General features: G+C 44.9%; 1 pseudogene across 1 annotated transcript; it reads right to left on the reverse strand.

Moving 5' to 3' along the window:
- Window positions 1–2,522: 2,522 nt before the first annotated feature.
- On the reverse strand, window positions 2,523–19,191 carry LOC308152701 (pre-mRNA-processing factor 40 homolog A-like; annotated as a pseudogene). Its single transcript has 2 exons — window positions 19,185–19,191; window positions 2,523–3,576 (listed from the first exon to the last, which is right to left on the reverse strand). The product of its transcript is annotated as a pre-mRNA-processing factor 40 homolog A-like (transcript).
- Between the last annotated feature and the right edge of the window lie 503 nt (window positions 19,192–19,694).

The following is a 19,694-nucleotide window of genomic DNA, read 5'->3' on the forward strand; positions in this document are numbered from 1 at the left end:
CTCCAGTGCCATGATGGACTATATGAGATTGATTGTTTGCATATATTTAATATTGTAAGAGGAATAATAATCATTGTTAAAGGAGAGGTTTGATTTTGGGACCTTTTGATATACCATCTCCAAACAGTGATACGTGAGAGACAGGTAATCTGGATACTGTATGTTTTTTTTTTAAGAAATGGCACCATATTCTACTAAGTAGATTGGATTTGATTACTTGTACCAATTGTTATTGTAACTTAAAAGTACTGTACAGTAAATATTGAACTACTGTAATGTTACTGCCTTCATACTAAATTGTAAGCTGTATGTATTGCTATAGTTTGGGTATAAAAGCGTTCTCACCTTGTGGCTCTTTATAGCCACTAGAGGGCAGTGTTGTGTGTAAAGGACTTTCAAATGAGATTGTAGTACAGGTGGTGTTGTGGGCCCAAACATGATAGATAAACATGAGTTATAGTAGTAGCAATGTTAATTCAGGCTCATTACAATCGCAAAGGAGTTGACAAATAGTGAGGATGTGACTTCTTCAGGATGTCCGCCAGGCTCATTCACTGGACTTGTTACCTGTGGACCGTGTTTGGGATGCTCTGGAACGACGTATACGACAGAGTGTTCCAGTTCCTGCCAATGTCCAGCAACTTCGCACAGCCATTGAAGAGGAGTGGACCAACATTCCACAGGCCACAATCAACAACCTGATCACCTCTATGTGAAGGAGTGTGTGTTGCTCTATGTGAAGGAGATGTGTTGCTCTATGTGAATGAGATGTGTTGCACTGTGTGAAGGAGATGTGTTGCTCTGTGTGAAGGAGATGTGTTGCACTGCGTGAGGCAAATGGTGGTCACATCAGATACTGACGCCCCCCAAGCCTAAGGCACACCTGTGCAATAATCATGCTGTCTAATCAGCATTTTGATATGCCACACCTGTGTGCTCACTAACACTGATTTAAACAAATTTGTGATAACAAATTTGAGAGAAATAGACCTTTTAAAAAAAAAAGTCTTAGATCTTAGATTTCAACTCAAAAACAAAATGAAATCGAGGAATCCAAAATCCCTCTACACCATTCTGTTAAGAGTTTTTGAATGTACAACAGGGATAACTGCAGGTCATCTGTTTTTTTTACTTCAGAATCAGAATCACATTTATTATGTCTCATTGTACACAAGAGTAACATTATTTTTGCTTGGTTCCTCAACATTGACATTGCAGATACAACATCACTGTAACCAGGGAGTAGCTAAAAGGACTGTAGAATTTAGGAAGGGCTGGTTATCTAACTAACTCTGAGCTAAATAGGCAGTGTAGGAGGATACAGGCAGGGGGCGCCAGCAACCCTTTAGACTAGCAGTACTATCGTTAGCATTAGCATTAGCATTAGCATTAACATTAGCTAACAGACGACTAAACACACAGTAACGGTATCCCATATGAACAAACACATTTATTTCTACAAATTATACACATCCCAAATATACTCCCTCCCCGCCGGCCACACACACACTCACTCACTCACAGTATCTGGCCTGAACAGGCTTAGAGTCCCGGACTGAAAGGAGCGCGTTGAGGCCTGGTTGGAGCTCGCATGTGCTTCGAGGAAGGTAGCAGATAAAGGGGGGGGGTGACGTAGCAACTCGAAGGGAAAGGGGCTTCTTCGTAGTCCACGACGAGGGGTGAAGGGCTCAGGTCCGGGGGTCCACGGTAAGCTCCGGTGGAGTCAGCGGTCGGTCGCAATCCACTCGTGGAGGCGACGGCTCTGTCCAGCTTGGGTCTCGCTTGGTCCAACGTTAGTAGCCGGCTGCTGGCAAGGCTGGCTAACGGGAACACAGCAAAACGGGCTATCACAGTTGTGAACTCAATAATCACTCTTCAGGTCTTCAGCTTCAGCACGGTGTGCGTGTTACTGACTCCGCCATCTTAGATCGACTTCTCTTTCTCTCTGCTTCTTCTCACTCTCGTTACTCTCATCACTCTGATTCTCGTCACACTGACGCACAGAGCACTTCCGTCCCTATATATATCAACCGGACACAGCATCCGGGTCACGGACACACCCCGGATATACCACGTCATTAAACATATACATAAACATTACAATAACAATACATACACCTTCATGAAAACGTACATGAATAATATGGAAAATAATAAAGGAAATAACAGGGGCAAAATAGGGCTGATTCGGGGAAACTAAACTGGCTCTAAATTGTGGGCCTTCATAACAGCCGCCCCATGAAACCCTCGGTTTCATTTAACTAGGGAAGGCACACTGGCTAGGCTGCTCTAGCAGCGTGAGGTAGGAGGTGATAGTGTCCTTCGTAATTTGAGGGAGCTCAATCAGGCGTGCCACAGGTCGGGTGTAAGTGCGACCACCAACGTCCACGATGGCCGTCCGCACCCTTCCATCCGGACCCGGCAGGACCTTGGTCACTCGGCCTGTCTGCCAGGCGGCGCGTGGAAGGGACTGGTCGATCGCCAGTACCACGGCACCTTCGGACAAGTTGTCTCTCTCTCCCTCAGCAGAGTCTTCTGCTTCTCCTCGTCCTCTTCCTGAGCTGCTTGGCTTGTTCCTTCTCCTTCTTAGCCAGGTAAAAGAGGACGTCTTCATAGATCTCAAGCCTGTCTCTCTCTGGGACACAGCTCCAGACGTCCAGCTCTGCAAACATCTGCTCTGCTTTCTTGTATCTGGTGGTCGAGGACATTTGTCATGGTTCTCCAGGAATCGCTGATACGTCTCTTTAGACTCCTTGTACTTGATCCTGACCTCCTCCTCCGTCTGCACCTTGTAGGCATTAAACGCTTGCTTCTTCTCACTCAGCTTGGGCAGGGCGCTGTAGCGTGGGTCGTTGACGATCATTTTCATGGCTTGCTCCCATGACGCGTTGGATGAAACACCCTTCTCCTTCAGGAGCTCTTTGAAGGCCTGCTTGGCCTCCTCTTTTGTGTTCCACTTGTACGTCTTCTTCGCCAACTCCGGCCTTTCCTCCTTGGAGGCGTCTACAATACTGGCTGAGACTTCCATGGCTGACGTGTCCTCGACGGAGTTGACGGGTGCGTCAATGCTGACCTCGGCCACGTGAGGGTGCATGGCCACCTGCAGGTGTTCCTCGGCAACAGCTGTTGCCGCCATGGCCTCCATGTCCATCATGGTCGCCATGGTAGCAGCAGGATCAACCTGAAGAGTGGGAACGGGGGCGGTGCCAGGAGCTGCAGCTTCTACCGTCCCATTCTCCTCCGCTTTGATCATCGCTTCCAGATCTTCCAGCTCTTTGGGCTTGGTCCACCGGGACTCCTTAGTCGGGGAGTTGTAGTAGTAAGGCTTTCCCGTGTCAGACTTGTACTCCTTCCACGGGCACTTAGACAACATTTGCTCAGCAGGAGATTTCAGGTCGTCTGGTTTCTCCCATGAGGACAGTTTAGTCTCTGTGTTGTAGAAGTAGGTCTTCCCCTCCAGAGACTTATGCTCTGTCCACAGAGACTTCTTCTTTGGTTGGTCATCCTGTGGTGAACCATTTGTGGTACTAACTGTTCCAGGTGCACTGGCAGCAATAGATTCCACTCCAGGCGGTCCTGTTGTGTTGACTGAACAGTGAGCGTCCAGACTTGGCCACTCCGCAATAACGTGCGATCTGGTTGGTTGGTTTGCTTCTTCGGTTCGGACATGGAGGGATGACGTAGCTCTCCCGTCTCTATCTCTCCACTCGGTAGCGCCTTGGAGGGCCCACCCAAGCGCAGTCTTAACAGCCATCGGGCAGCCTCGTGGTCCTCTCAGCGGAGGACGGAGCGACACGATCAGTGCAGCGTTGTCCGAGCCGATGAGAAGGGTTGGCTCCGCTCCTTCTATCGGATGTAGGTCTACTCGCCGTAGGTGGGAATATCTTGCGCGTAATCTCTCCAGGGGGTAGTCGTAGCGGGAGAGCGCTAGCTGGTCTGCGGTGAAGACATTCTGAAGCCGATATCTGGCCGACGGCCGCCCCGCCGGGGAGATAGAGAAGTTGATTCTCGCCCCGGTGACCTCTTTAAGGTCGCGACGTATCGTGCGCAGAGTCATCTTCTCCTCAGTCCCTTGGAGCCCCAACTGGCGCACTGCCTCCTGGAGAAGGATGGTCCGTTCCGACCCGTCGTCTAGAACGGCGTACGTGTCGTACACAGCGTTGTTGTGGTGAAGTCGGACCTTCACCACCTTCAGTAGGACCTTGGAGCCGCTGCTCTGGGTTGGGTCTAGATAGTAGACAGGTGTTTCCTCTTCCGGTGCGCTACCGGACCTAGGGCTTCTGGTGCCCTCCGTGGACCTGGCGAGGGAGACCTCGTGTAGGATGTTGAGGTGGACCTCCTCACAGCGGTTGCACTTTCTCCTCAAGGTGCAGTTCTTAGCCAGATGGTCGCGCCCACAGTTCCAGCACCTCTTGTTCTCCTCGAGCCACCTCTGCTTGGCCTCGGTACTCAGGTTGTTGAAGTCACTGCACTCATTGAACCAGTGCTCGCTGGTGCAGTACGGACATGGCGGTGGACCTCTCCGTCCCTTTTGAGGGGGTTGAGAGGAATCCTTTCCCTCAGGTCGGGCTTTCCTCTCTCTCCGAGGCTCCTCCTCCGTGTGCAGCACTCCTACTGGGCGTCCTCTGTTCGAGCTCGGCCTGTCCCAGCGGTCTCCCTTCTCCCTCTCCTTCTTCGGCTCAGCGTAACCCATGGCGTCTACGTTGGTGTCATGCACTTCCTCCAGTAGGAACTCCGCGAAGGCAGCCATGCTCAGACCCAACTTCCCGGGGTTACGAACGCGCTGCTGTCGCCGGAACCTCTCCTGCCGGAAGCGTGGGATCTTGCGGAGCAGCCGCTCTACGTTGGAGGTGCTGTTGATCTCGCTGGCGCCAGCTGGGCCCTGCGTCTTCAGCATTCCAACCAAGGTGTGCACGCGGAGCGCGAAGTCATCTAGCGCCCGGTCATCCTTGATGGGGGCCTGCTGTTCGAGGGCTTGCAGTTCAGCAAGGGCGTGGTTCCAGGGACGACCGTAGCGGGCATCCAAGTCGGCGAGCGCTCTGGTGTAAGGTGTCGGTGCGGAGGCATGGGCCAGAACCATGTTGTGGGCTCTGGGGTTCCTCACATGCTGAAGGAGGATCGCATATTTGTAGGACTCTGAGCAGGAGTCGTCCAAGAGCGTGTCTAGGCAGATGCGTAGTTCCACATACTGGCTCCTGTCCTCGTCCTTGAAGAAGGGAAACTTGGGTCCCTCCACCTGGGGAAACATCCTGTAGTGGATGATCGGGGCTGGAGTGACGGTCTGGGTGTCCGGCCTGCATGCCTCTTGGTTCACTGGAGGACCTAGGGGTGTGCTACGCTCTTGGGGAATGGCTCCCCTCCCGGGCAGCGACGCTGGCTCCCTCTGGGCCGCGTAGCGGTCGGGTCCCTGGTCCTCTTCTTTCCAGGTGGTCAGCTGGGCCTGTAGTTGGACAGTCATGGCGGGGGTCATGGAGCCATCGGCGGGGGGTTCAGGAGACGGCACTCGAGAGGGCCGTGCGGATGATGCTCTGGAGCTACGGGCCGACGGAGCTCTGCTGATGCACACGTCGCGCATGGTCTGCATCATTTCCGCCATCGTCTCCGCGTGCAGTTGCTCTCTCTCCATCTGGAGGCGCTCGCGTTCTAGCGCCTCCTGGCGCTGCCTCTCCGCCGCGCGTTCCGCCCCCTCCATCTGGAGGCGTTCACGTTCTAGCGCCTCCTGGCGCTGCCTCTCCGCCGCGCGTTCCGCCCCCTCCATCTGGAGGCGTTCACGCTCGAACTGGAGGCGTTCCCGCTCTAACGCCATCTCGGCCTGTTGGCGCATACATTCTGACAGCGCGGCACTACTCCCTCTGGAGTGCATGCTATCCGCCCCAGAGGCAGAACTGCCCACGGAAACCCTGGACCGGGAGGAAGCCACTGAACGGCAGGAGCTAGGTCTCGAGCGCGCCGTACTGGGAGGCAGATCGTGAAGGCTGAGGCCCTCCCTCTTCCGCCCGCAGGCGCTGTCGGACCGGGCCTCTCCTTCCTGCTCTTCCGTTTCTACGGCAAAACCCTGCTGTTCTGCCATCTCATCCTCAGGCTGGTGCTCTTTGATGGCTGTCTCGGTGCTAGCCACCCGCGCGCCGGCGGACACCTCGGCCTCTCCGACCACTGTATCCCGTGGAGTGCGCTCCTCACTACCACTCAGTGAGCTTTCGAGCTCAAGCTCATACTCCTGTAACCTCGGAGGCAACCGCGGGACTCTCTGTGGTCGTGGCTCTGGCTCAGGGGGCGGAGAAGGGGGGGTAACTGTCTGGTCTGGTTGGCTGCGCTCAGCCATGCTATCACTACACAACCTATCCGGCTCGAAGGACCAATTGTAACCAGGGAGTAGCTAAAAGGACTGTATGAATTTAGGAAGGGCTGGTTATCTAACTAACTCTGAGCTAAATAGGCAGTGTAGGAGGATACAGGCAGGGGGCGCCAGCAACCCTTTAGACTAGCAGTACTATCGTTAGCATTAGCATTAGCATTAGCATTAGCATTAGCATTAACATTAGCTAACAGACGACTAAACACACAGTAACGGTATCCCATATGAACAAACACATTTATTTCTACAAATTATACACATCCCAAATATACTCCCTCCCCGCCGGCCACACACACACTCACTCACTCACAGTATCTGGCCTGAACAGGCTTAGAGTCCCGGACTGAAAGGAGCGCGTTGAGGCCTGGTTGGAGCTCGCATGTGCTTCGAGGAAGGTAGCAGACAAAGGGGGGGGGTGACGTAGCAACTCGAAGGGAAAGGGGCTTCTTCGTAGTCCACGACGAGGGGTGAAGGGCTCAGGTCCGGGGGTCCACGGTAAGCTCCGGTGGAGTCAGCGGTCGGTCGCAATCCACTCGTGGAGGCGACGGCTCTGTCCAGCTTGGGTCTCGCTTGGTCCAACGTTAGTAGCCGGCTGCTGGCAAGGCTGGCTAACGGGAACACAGCTAAACGGGCTATCACAGTTGTGAACTCAATAATCACTCTTCAGGTCTTCAGCTTCAGCACGGTGTGCGTGTTACTGACTCCGCCATCTTAGATCGACTTCTCTTTCTCTCTGCTTCTTCTCACTCTCGTTACTCTCATCACTCTGATTCTCGTCACACTGACGCACAGAGCACTTCCGTCCCTATATATATCAACCGGACACAGCATCCGGGTCACGGACACACCCCGGATATACCACGTCATTAAACATATACATAAACATTACAATAACAATACATACACCTTCATGAAAACGTACATGAATAATATGGAAAATAATAAAGGAAATAACAGGGGCAAAATAGGGCTGATTCGGGGAAACTAAACTGGCTCTAAATTGTGGGCCTTCATAACAATCACAATAATAATAATAATAATAATAATAATAATAATAAGTCAAGTAAATAAGTCATCCTACAGTTATAGAGTAATAAAGTGGTGACTCCAGTGGCTTTGAGAGTGTGTTTAAATGGATTATCTGTGCTTGTTTGAAAGTTCACTGAGGAAATGTTGTAATTTCAACAATAAATGTACGAACCGGAAAAACGTTCACAACAACTGGCCTAAGGGTAAAATGATTCACAGCAACATAAAAAAATGAACCATCCCTTTCAGTCACTACACCGCATGTGACACCCTCTGCAAAGGGTAGGACAGTGGCACTGCCAAATTATCTGATTCTATTCATAATCCATTATTACACAGTAAATGGAGCTTAGACAGAACTTTGTCCATACCCACAGGTGGAACAATGTTTAACGGATGTATCATGTCAAGATAATACTGTCACTGTTTTATACTATATTATATTGTATTGTTGAATTTTGTTGATTGAGGAGCAAGATTCAAAAGCATTTCACTACATCAATTACGGCTGTATGCAATGTACTGTATGTGGCAAATAAAATGTTATTTGATTCCAGATAGCAGACAGGTTCATAGCTGAGGAACTGATCACAGGTGTTTGGGACACACCTCTTTGGCAGTGTCTGGTGAATGGGAGGGTCAGGGGAAGTTCACTAAATGTCATGCAGCACTGATTGAGTTAGGAGATGTGTACGTACTGTATGAGTTAGGAGATATGTACGTACTGTATGAGTTAGGAGATGTGTATGGTACTGTATGAGTTAGGAGATGTGTATGGTACTGTATGAGTTAGGAGACATGTACGTACTGTATGAGTTAGGAGACATGTACGTACTGTATGAGTTAGGAGATGTGTATGGTACTGTATGAGTTAGGAGATGTGTATGGTACTGTATGAGTTAGGAGACATGTACGTACTGTATGAGTTAGGAGATATGTACGTACTGTATGAGTTAGGAGATGTGTATGGTACTGTATGAGTTAGGAGATGTGTATGGTACTGTATGAGTTAGGAGATGTGTAGTAATTGTCCTTAACATAACGTGGGTCATTATTCTGCTCTATTAGAGTATGACAGTGAACTTATTATCCATAGTGGAACCATAACCGTCTCGTCACGTCTTCTGTCAGACATTGGCCATTCAGCTTTTGTGAGCATGTTGATAAGATCAATAACATTGCTTTAACATTGAGGATTAAAAGTAATTCTAAATAAAGAGCACCAGAGACATTAAGCAGTTGTGTAAGCAGTGATCCAACAAAAAAAAACAGATTAGGCCTAGATGAGAATAAGTGCCGTGAACTCCAGTAATCTGGTTCTTGTCTGATACTGAAGAATGCAGCCATGATATGTGGGTTTGGCTCACCGCAGTCATTAGTCATCTATCCTAAAGAGAGCAATAACAACAGTCCTGAAGGAGTGGTCATAATTCACTCATCACCCAGCTGCAGTTAATAGATAGAGATAGATACAGTAGATAGATAGATAGATAGATAGATAGAAAGTACTTGATCCCAGAGGGGAAATTCAGGCGTTACAGCAGCTCACACCACAAAACAACAACAACAAAATAAAGTCACAATGTAATAATAGGCTAAATAAAATAAATACAAATATAAAATAACGATAGACCAATAGACATGTGGGACCATACAGTAGGTAAGATTTAACATCCTCCAGCCTGACTCTGAACACCCAGATTGAGCCAGACAGAGGAGGAGTTGTACAGTGTTATTGCAGCAGGCAGAAAAGATCTCATATAGCTCCTTAATGGAACGTAGTTGTAGTAGTCTGTTGCTAAAGGAACTTCTCTGCTCTGCCACAGTGTCATGTAGGGGATGAGAGGGATTGTGTCCAGAATTGTGTTTTTAGAGTTGTTCACATCTGCCTGAGTGGCTTATAAACTCCTCTCCGAAGGGCAGCCCCCTAGATCCACCAGAACAAAAGATATGCACTTTTAAATGTGTACACACTACCTATTGTGCATTATTGGGTACAGTACCTGTTGCCCACAGGTTGCCCACCTGTTGCCTTTACTATTATGGGCTATTTTGGGGCTTTCTTGCGCCCTGAGCGTACTCCTTTGTACGGGTCACCCTTGGGACTAGGAGCATCGTGTCAGGACAAGTGCTTTTAAAACCCCAATGATGTCCCGGGTCAATTTGACCCGAACAGTATCAAAGAGACCAAAAAGTGAACATCACACAAGGGTTAAAGAACTTGCCGCTGTCACCAAAAGGAGCAGTCACTGGCTGTGGCTGAAACGAAAGGAGACCGTGTGGGCTGCCAAATAACCACATAATGTCACCATATGACACACACCCGGGTCTGATCAGCCTGTGGTGGGCCTGCCTTGGCTGAGGGTGTCTTGTAATAAAGGCTGAAACACCTTATGAGGCTGGGGCATACAACTGAGGATGTGTCATACAGGTGACAAGTGGTCTTCACCGAATCCAACCCAATATGATACATATGTACAGTGTGATGCGTACAGGACAAGGGCAGAGTGCACGTATATTCTTTGTATGCACTCCTTCATATATAATACGTGAGAGGTAATATTTCGATTTATGTTGGTGGAAATGGTATCCAGCATTTCTCTAGTTTCATCCTTCTGCCAGTGGAGTTGTAGTTGCTAATTTCTCCAGTTTCTGTGTGTACGCATGGGTCTCCGTGTGCGTAGAGGTGCGCACATTTTCACGACAGTTAGTTTTTTATAAATCCCCAAATTGCGTATTTTTGGGGCGTATGCAAGCTTTATAAATGAGGCCCCAGGTCTCCAGCCACTTGCAGGTCGCCAGCCTGCTTTAAAAGAGAATGACAGGCAGGTAATAAATATCAAGGTTAAATGGGTTATGATCTGAAAATCACCTCACCAGTTAAGCACGTTCAGTCACTTTCTGTCATCTGCCTGTCCCACGATAAGCCTTGCTTAATCCTCACTACACTCTGTCTGTATAGAGAACAATGAACACATGACAAAGTCATCAGATATCAATATCAGTGTTCCAATGGGTGCCAGGATAAGTTTGCATGCTTTGCAGAGACACAGGGGTATCATTCCAAAGAGCAACAATGACTGTCTGTTGCGCTAGACTGTCTTTTTCAATGAAAATGAACACAGCCTCATGACCACTATTTCACTACCTTCAACAAGGTACCATATGTGTCTGTTTCTGACATACAGATGACAGTAGTAAGAGCCAAAGTAGGGTAGTTGTACACTCATGTAAGCTTGTTTCTTTCGTACCAGTGAAATACCGACATGTATACATTAAGTGTGGCAGTCAGAATATCAAAGGGCCTCGTTTATAAAGCTTTGCGTACAACTGGCGTAAACGCCCCAAAACGGGCGTACGCAAGCTTTATAAATGAGGCCCCTGGTCTGTGGTCTAAGCTGGGAAGTAGTGAGAAATTGTTAGAGGGGGAATGATATGAAAAGTAGTGCTTTCTGTTATGCTGTTTGATTAGGTTTCAAACAGGTTCTCAGTGTTACCAACATTAGGATTGGACTGATTCTCCACCTTTTACCTGGGGTGTGCTTATCTGCCATAGAAGTAAACAGAGGAAAAATGATTTAGTGCAAACTCAGCATCAGGAATAATATTTAAACAGGACAGGATTAATAGGAAACAGTAGATATATCACAGTTCTTGTGTATTGAACCTTGTGTATCGAAATTAAAGTTTCTCTTTGAAATCATACAAAGATTCGAATTAGGCAATTCTCAACTCTAGTTCAGTTCTTCTTTGTCAATATTATGTCAGTCAGGGTAGATTTCCCAGGGTTTTTCAAATTAGGCCAGGTAGCCTTAGAAATGAACAAGTAATTTTCAGGGTTAGGGTTAGGGTTAGGGTAAGTGTCAGGGTAAGTTAGTGTAAGTTAGGGTAAGTGTCAAGTCTTTCTCAAAGTCAAATCTTTAAATTTATCAGATAAATACGTCAAGCAATCCAGGTTTAGGTCACCCATAATTGTAGTTTCTGATTCTGCGCAGGAGAAAAACAATCCAGCAAGTTTATTAAGCGCAGAGAGTTTCAGCAGAGGATGGACGATAGACCCCTGTCACCATCAAACTAACAGCGTTTCCTAGACACACTTAACACAATACAACCTGCCATTCATAGGTAAAGTAATTGAGAAAACAGTCTATAAACAGCTTAATGAATTCCTGACCTCTTGTAGCCTTCTCCATCACTTTCAATCTGGGTTTAGGCATAATCACAGCACTGAGACAGCTCTTATTAAGGCTTTAAATCACATTAACCTTAACACTGATGCAGGAAAGGTCTCAGTCCTATTGCTATTGGACCTGCTGCATTTGATACTGTTGATCATGATATACTCCTAGACAGGCTAGAAAACTGGGGAGGCTTATCTCACACAGTCTTACAATGGTTCAGGTCCCCTTCAAGCAGGCAGACAGGCAGTCAGACAGGCAGTCAGTCAGTCAGACAGGCAGGCAGGCAGGCAGGCAGGCAGGCAGGCAGGCAGACAGGCAGGCAGGGAGGCAGGCAGGCAGTCAGACAGGCAGAGGTGGTTCGGCAGGCAGAAGGGTAGTCAGGCAGGCAGGGGAATTGGCAGGCAGGCGGGCAGTCAGACAGGCTTGGGTCTTCTGAGGAACAAGGCGATCAATGGCAAACAATCTGGCGTTGACTGGTATCAGGTGCAGGGCCTTTGTAGTGCAGGGTGGCCAGGTGCAGGTGTGCCAATCAATGCAGAACGAGGGCATAGAGTCATGACAAGGACAGGGACTACTTTTTCTCAGTTGGTAACTATATACAGTATCTGATCCCACAAGCATGATTTGTGGAGTTCCCCAAGGATCCATTTTGGGGCCTCTTTTATTCAACTTATACATGCTCCCGTTAGGCAAACTTAGGATAACAAAGTTGCTTATAACATGTATGCTGATGACACACAAATGTATATGTAGCCCTTTCTCAAGATGATTTTGCACCAATAGACTCCCTTATCGAATTGATCGAATTCATAACTGGATGTGTCAGAATTTCTTACAATTAAACAAAGACAAAACTGAGACTATTATCTTTGGAGCCAAAAGAAAAGGCTAGTGGTTGGTGCTCACCAAGAATCTCTTTCCATACAATGTAACGATCAGGTTAGAAAACTGTTTCCGTGTTGTTGAAAATCAATGACACATCGCTAATCAACAGTTTTGTAAGCCTGCTAACAATGTAAAGTAATGTTATAGTTAACTAGGTAGCAGTGGGCATTACTCACCCAATCCATTGCCTTGCAGCATTTTGGCTTGACTAGTGAGTTCGTGTTGTGATTCTCAACAACGTTGAAACGTAGTTGCCTTGCCTAAAAGGTATTTAAAGGCATTCAAACAGCTTGGGTACAGATAACAGTAGTCATAACAGTAGTCACCTGAACTCATCACCTAGCGAGTGTGACATCCCCAGAATGTGTGACATAATCCAGCGGCGCTGTCACCTGCTCAGGCATGTGATGTTTCATACGGTCACGAGGTCTCCTTGTGACGATTATCTCCTCTGCAGATCAGTTTTTCTCAGGCGACAAGTTATCTACAGTACGATCCAGGCCTGTGGCTGTGTTATTAAGGTATCTGTCTGTCTGTACGTCTGTCTGTCTCTCATTCCTCTACATGCATACTGTACTTTATGCCTCTTACTGTGACTATGGCCACACCCTCTACACAGAACTTGGTCCAGAAGGGGGAAGAGTTAATCCAAATGAAAATCATTTGATTGTGGGTGACCTCTCTCTGATGGGATGCCAAGGTCTGCTTCAGTGAGAGCCAATGTGTCTCTCAAAACCTGCAGCAGGTATTCTGGGCATATATTTACTGTTTCTGGCCGGGCCGACACCATGAACAGGCACATCACATGCTGCGAGTAGGGCCGACACCATGAACAGGCACATCACATGCTGCGAGTAGGGCACCAAAACAACCTAATGATCATCATAATTGTCATAATGATGAATTATTGAAATTTAAGATGAAGCACAACTACAATAGGCACCATTAGACCATTATTAGACCACCAAAGACGCACATTTTCTTCAGAAAATTCAATTCTGTCAACGAAAATGTTCTTTTCGATTTGCAATTACTCTTAGGAGAGAGCCAGCTGCGACCCTGGTTCCTGGAAGCACAGTCTCCTAGTAATACGCATGCAACTGGTTCCTGTCTTACTGCATGATGGATGTGTTTTAAGGTACTGTAAATCTATACTATGCAAAAGCTTATCCTAAAGACAAACATAAGTCACATACAAAAACTAACAAACATGATTTAATGTTGCCCATACATGTTTGGAATGTGGTATTTTTGCACACAGACAATACACGTGCACACCCCCAGAGAGAACAGAGCTCTGGGCCCTGAGCACAGGTAAAAGAGGGACATTAAACAGTTAGGGGTTTAGTGCCACAACAGCAGATGGAAACACCTGCAAGGAGAACAGAAAGCAACCAAAGCAGGGCTTCAGGTGTCTTCAGCACACTGGAGCAGTTTGGGGTTAAGTGCCTCACTCAAGCACGTTCCATATGATGTCAGCAACCCTCCAGTCACCAGCTCACAGGATCGAACCAGCATCCTAGCAATTGCTGGCCGGCCTCTCTAACCTCTAGGCTGCTTGTCGCCATGTACTGTAGATATTTAGAGATAAAAAAATATCCAGAATATCTGTGTTTTGGATCTGGATCTGTGCCTCATGTGCCTTTGATTGACAGTCCACACATGATACCTTATCATACAGCATCTCTGACAGCCCAGCCATGGCAGAGAACACAACACCATGTGACAGAGAGAATCATTGGAATGTGGCTTTTTGAAAATGTGACATTTGAAGCCTCCATATTGTCCCTCTCTCACATGTGCAGTGCCTGATGTTAAGATTCTTGGGTTGATTACTTACTAACTGGTCCCCACTGGCCACCTGGATTGTCTGTGATTATCTCTCACATTCGTTAATGCCAATATCTCATTTTTTATATTGTGTATTTCCAAACACTCATTTGACTTCTTAGATATAAGTTTCTTTCTTTAAAGTGTAGAGAAGGCATCCTTACTGATTATATTACATTGCATTGGTAAAACAATGAGTAAAACAGAACTATTATACTGTTGTAAAATACTATTACAATATATCATATTATACTCCACTATTATTTCAAACGAATATATTCACTACAAAAAACAACCTTTTAAATGAGATATTTAGAGTTGTCAAAAGTCGGAAGACTGAGATTGAGCACTGAAACCCAGACTTTCATTTATATTTCACTGGGATAAGCTCATAGAAGTTTTGTAGGGTATTAAATTAACCATGTTAACACATTTTAAGAACCCTGCTAGAAAAGTTGTTAAAGGTCAACTAGAGTTGTGTGCTACACCCCCTGTTTGCTCCACTATCTTGATTCCAGCACAGTGCAGCATACCTCAACCAAGTCATCACCCAGTCAGCAGACAACTGTGAGGCAATCTGTTTTAATGAAAATGGCTGAACGGATCTTTCTGAAAATGTGCCTCTAGATATTTAGTCTGTCACACACCACTCCAGTAGACTTTGATACATATTCAGTAACGGCAAAGAAATGATGATAGGCAAAACAGCATTTTTCAATGCAATGTCCAAAGCACTCAAAATATATAGACACACAGCTGCAGGTATGTGTTATAATTGTTATAACACATACACAGCTAAATGTACTATTATCGTAGTGTGGTATACTGTAGCATTGCCTTTAATGTTGATTACATTATCACATGACTTGGAGGCAGGCTTACCTGGCTGTAGATGTTTTTGACTGATTCATATTGCACCTGTTTGATCCCTGATGTTGATGACTTGTGATGAATATTGATGAATATTTAATGACTGTAATTCTTTTATTTATTTTCATTCTACATTGTTATATGTTGTTTTTATGTCTGCAGCCCTGTGTGCTGCTGCCTGTCTTGGCCAGCCCAGGACGCTCCTGTAAAATAGATTTTAATCTCAATAAGACTTTTCCTGGTTAAATAAAGGTTAAATACAAATAAAATGTATCATTTTGTATTGATTAGGATAGAAAACTGTGCTGTAATTAATTGTAATTAGAAACACAAATAAATAGCTTAGTCTATAATACACGTTAAGCCACATTCAATCAAACCAATATGAAATCATCATCAAAAACATCATTCCATGCACAAGAATCATTGTTTTTTGTTACATTAATTGAAATACACATTTTTACCCACTCAATAGTGACACATTCAATTCAACTGTCAGATGTTTGCTTTACCCACCCTTATTAGATACTGTAACAGCAGTATAACAACTTCATCATGATAAGATCCGAATGTGTATTGTTTTTAAAGAATGTGAAGTCATAGACCCGTAGGCCGTATACACGTGACCATTACCAGGAAGAAACTCCTTCCTCCTCAGAGCAGATAAAAGAACTGATCGAACACATTTCAGATCAGAGATAAAGGACACATGTGTCACAATGCACCACACGTGACACAACGCAAATCCAAACGTGCACCACTGGTGTGGACAGTCGACCAGCCAATAGGAGGCAACTACTGTAAATTGACAGCTCAAATCATTATGATCTCAAGACAGCAATAGTGTTGCGCAACTGCTAAACCGCATGATAAACAGAATCAGATTGGATGGATTTAGAGCATGTTTATTATATTTGCTGTTAAACAGAAGATGTAATAACTTTTACATCATCCAGTCATTGTCCGGAATTTAAATATTTTTGTTATGAATAATGTATTGGCTTACCAAAATCATTGTATCTATTTTGTTTCATTCATTTTAACTGTAACACGTCTGTCACCACATGTTTTTTATTCGGTTTTTAAAAAGGATTATTATTTTTATTTGATTGTTTTACATATGTTAAAGCTATACAGTGTTTGTGATAGCATTATCATTTATTTATTCTTATGGCATTAAATCCATAGGAACAATCAGCTGCAGAATGTGACAACAGTCTTTCCAAATCAGACATGGCCAGTGAACATATTCATATTCATGGTGGGTTGACCATTATCCTTTTGCAAGTGCGACGTTCCCTTTCAAAACTAGCTCCTGTCAGTTAGCTGGTTGATACCAAGAGCAGTCATTGTATGCAAAGTTAAACTAGTTTGAATTTGAATAGAACAATATATATCACAAATATCACATTCGACTAGGTGAGTGAAACAAGACAGGTAAGTGAATTTGCACTCAGTTAATCTGTTTTTCAGAGAAGTCACGTGATGGTGCAGAGTAAATGCTATTCTCTGTTGCCAGTCGTTGTTCAGACAATCCTGCATTTTCTTTTTTTGCCTTACGGTTCTCCATTGATTCAAGCCCGATTGGAGAATATTCAGAATAAGACGCCTGGCATATGCCTGTTTGAATCGGAATATTGTGACATGTATACACCTTAATCGGAATATGACCCTTTTCGGAATATTCAGTCACGTCTGCGCATGCTCGATTCGCAGGGAATCCTGGGTTTTGTTGTTGTTAAGCCCAATGCACACGGCCCAGATTTTGTCGCACCGCCTAATTCGATTCCATTGTTTTGAATGAGACAATGCACACGGCGTGCGCGACAACATCCGATTCTCCATTCACACCAATTGAAATAATTCAAAGAATTGAGAATCGAATGTTCGGCGGTGCGACAAAATCGGGGCCGTGTGCATTGGGCTTTAGGGACACCATAGCATAACTTAGGATCTTGTCTACGACTTGTCTACAGTCGTTCGCCATTTCTTCTCGCTCTTGTCTTCCAATGTTGAAGACAAAGTGGATCAACAGGAGTGTTGTAGTTTAATTGTGGTTCAAAAGCGCAAGTAGAACACAGTAATGGAGGACTATGTTGGAAACAAGCATTATGGCCTAGCTGTGGGTTAACGACCACAACCAAGCTACCAACACTAACGTTACTATAGTAACAACTATTTCTGGACGAATTCACCAGATTTTCCTGCCGAACCACGGGAATATGCCAATTAACACGTAAGCGGAATTCAGTCAGATTTCATGCTTTGAGTGCAATGAGGCATTAATTTAGTTTTGGTGAGAGATAATCTCATACTAGGGGTTCTGGTTTGTAAGATGATTCAATGAGTATGTTATTCCTGATTTACTGGTTACACCTCCAATTTTAAACTGGTCTGGGAATCCCATCCATTGAGAGAAGGAGCAAACAGATGCGTTTAAAATGGGCTCTTTCCAGAATGGCTGCCCCCAACTAGAAATCAAATAATATTTGGACGCACTACCCGCAACAGACACACACTAAACAGTTGGAACAGGACTCTACAACTCTCCCATCCCATATTTCACAAAACTCATCAACACACGCACTCCTTTGGCTTACTGTGGAGGATGTCCTTTGGGGGATAAAATATATATTTATAATTATAATTATATACGTTTAAATTGTGCTACGGTTGTATAACCTTTGAGCCTCCGGAACTGGAGGGAGGGTTCTGTCTGAGCAAATCAGCATAGTAAATCATTCTACACCTGAGACAGTGGAGACCAGCTCCGGCACTCAAGTGCTGGCATTTGCATTGTCACAAGTGACAGGGGAGTGACTTTTGATTATTTTCCAGTAGCCTGCGATGAAAGCACAGATGCATCTGATATTGCACAGCTACTGATTTTTTAAAGAGGAGTTGACGACGACATTAACGTAACAGAGGAGCTGCTTGACCTCCAAAGCCTTAAAGGCCAGACAAGAGGAATGGATTTATTTGCTTCTGTTTGTGCAGCTGTTGATGATATGAAACTACCATGGAGTAAAGCTTGTGAGATTATTACCGATTGCTCCACATATTTGTGTGAGCAGACATCCTCTGTCATGAACTTAAACAAGAACCGATTGAGGTCAAGACTAAGTGACTCCCACTTATATGACATTTTAGGCATCTCAACCATTGCCCTTAAACCAGACCTGGCCTGTTTACTGAAATCCAGATCTCAGTATCACCCTTCTCATTAGTGTCAGTAAGTTACCTGTTTCTTGGTCAATCTGAAATTCTGGATGTTAACGGTAACATCTATCACTATTAACAGTAAAAAGCCAAAAGCACCGTTAATATATGCACTTGGACTATATATGCACTTTTATTAAACTCTTGAAAAATATTTGGCTATAACTGTTGATGTTATGTACCTGTAGATGTGACACAAACTTACTTTCTGAATGATCTTGTAAAAGACAAGAGCAAAATTAATGTTTTAAACTATATGATAACAGACAACTTTCCATAACTTATAACTCCTGTTTAGAATGAACATGAGGTAAAGATATTTATCAACTTCATGGAAGTTTAAGGTGTTCCATATATAGTTTGTTCAATGTTATCTCTCCACATATGAATTAAAGGCAAAATTGTGTTTTTAGAGTTGTTCACGTCTGCCTGAGTGGCTTATATTTGGTTACATTGCCATTTGAAAATGAAAGGTAATTGTGACATATTGTTACATAACAGTGTATTTGTATGTAACTTTTATTGTTAAAAAATGTCAGAAGGGATGCCCCCGGGCATCTTCACATTATCAAATCTGGCCCTCTTTGAAAAAAGTTTGGACACCCCTGACTTAATGTATAACCAATTTAGTCTTTGCACTACTGCTAGGTTCACACACCCCTAGTCAATGTGAACACTCAATTACCCTTTGCATTACTGCTGTTTACAAATACTACCTTTGCACATTTTCTTTGCACAATGTAAATACCTCCTTTGATGTAGCCACTGCATATACATCTGTACATACTGTGCATAACTGTATCTAACTACCGTACTTGCCATGCTGTACCTATCTATTATGTTCTTTTTTAATATCATGGTTTATATCACTATTTGCACTTCTGGTTAGATGCTAAACTGCATTTTGTTGACAGATACTTGTACTCTATTAATGACAACAAAGTTGAATCTAATCTAATCTATTACTATTTCGGAGCACTTTGAGCTGCAACGTTCGCAGGAAAAGTGCTATACAAATAAAAAGTTATTATTATTATTATTATTATTATTATTATTATTATTAGGAGGCTAGTGTGCAGGTAGCACAACAAATAAATATGTGAAATGTAAACAAGTGTAGTGGCAATTAAAGCCTGTTCTCAGAAGCTCTGCTGAACCAGGGTTGTAGACCACTACTATACAAGACACTATACTAGACAAGACTGGTGGAGTTACACTGTTTTGAGCTAACCCATGATGTGTGGGGGTGTGTATGGGGGTGTGTGCATGTGGGTGTGGTGTGGGTGTGTGCATGCACGTGTGTGAGATGACAGACCATGACTTTC

Source organism: Nansenia antarctica (genome assembly GCF_963989245.1).
Source record: "Nansenia antarctica genome assembly, chromosome: 1".
Taxonomy (NCBI): Eukaryota; Metazoa; Chordata; class Actinopteri; order Argentiniformes; family Microstomatidae; genus Nansenia; species Nansenia antarctica.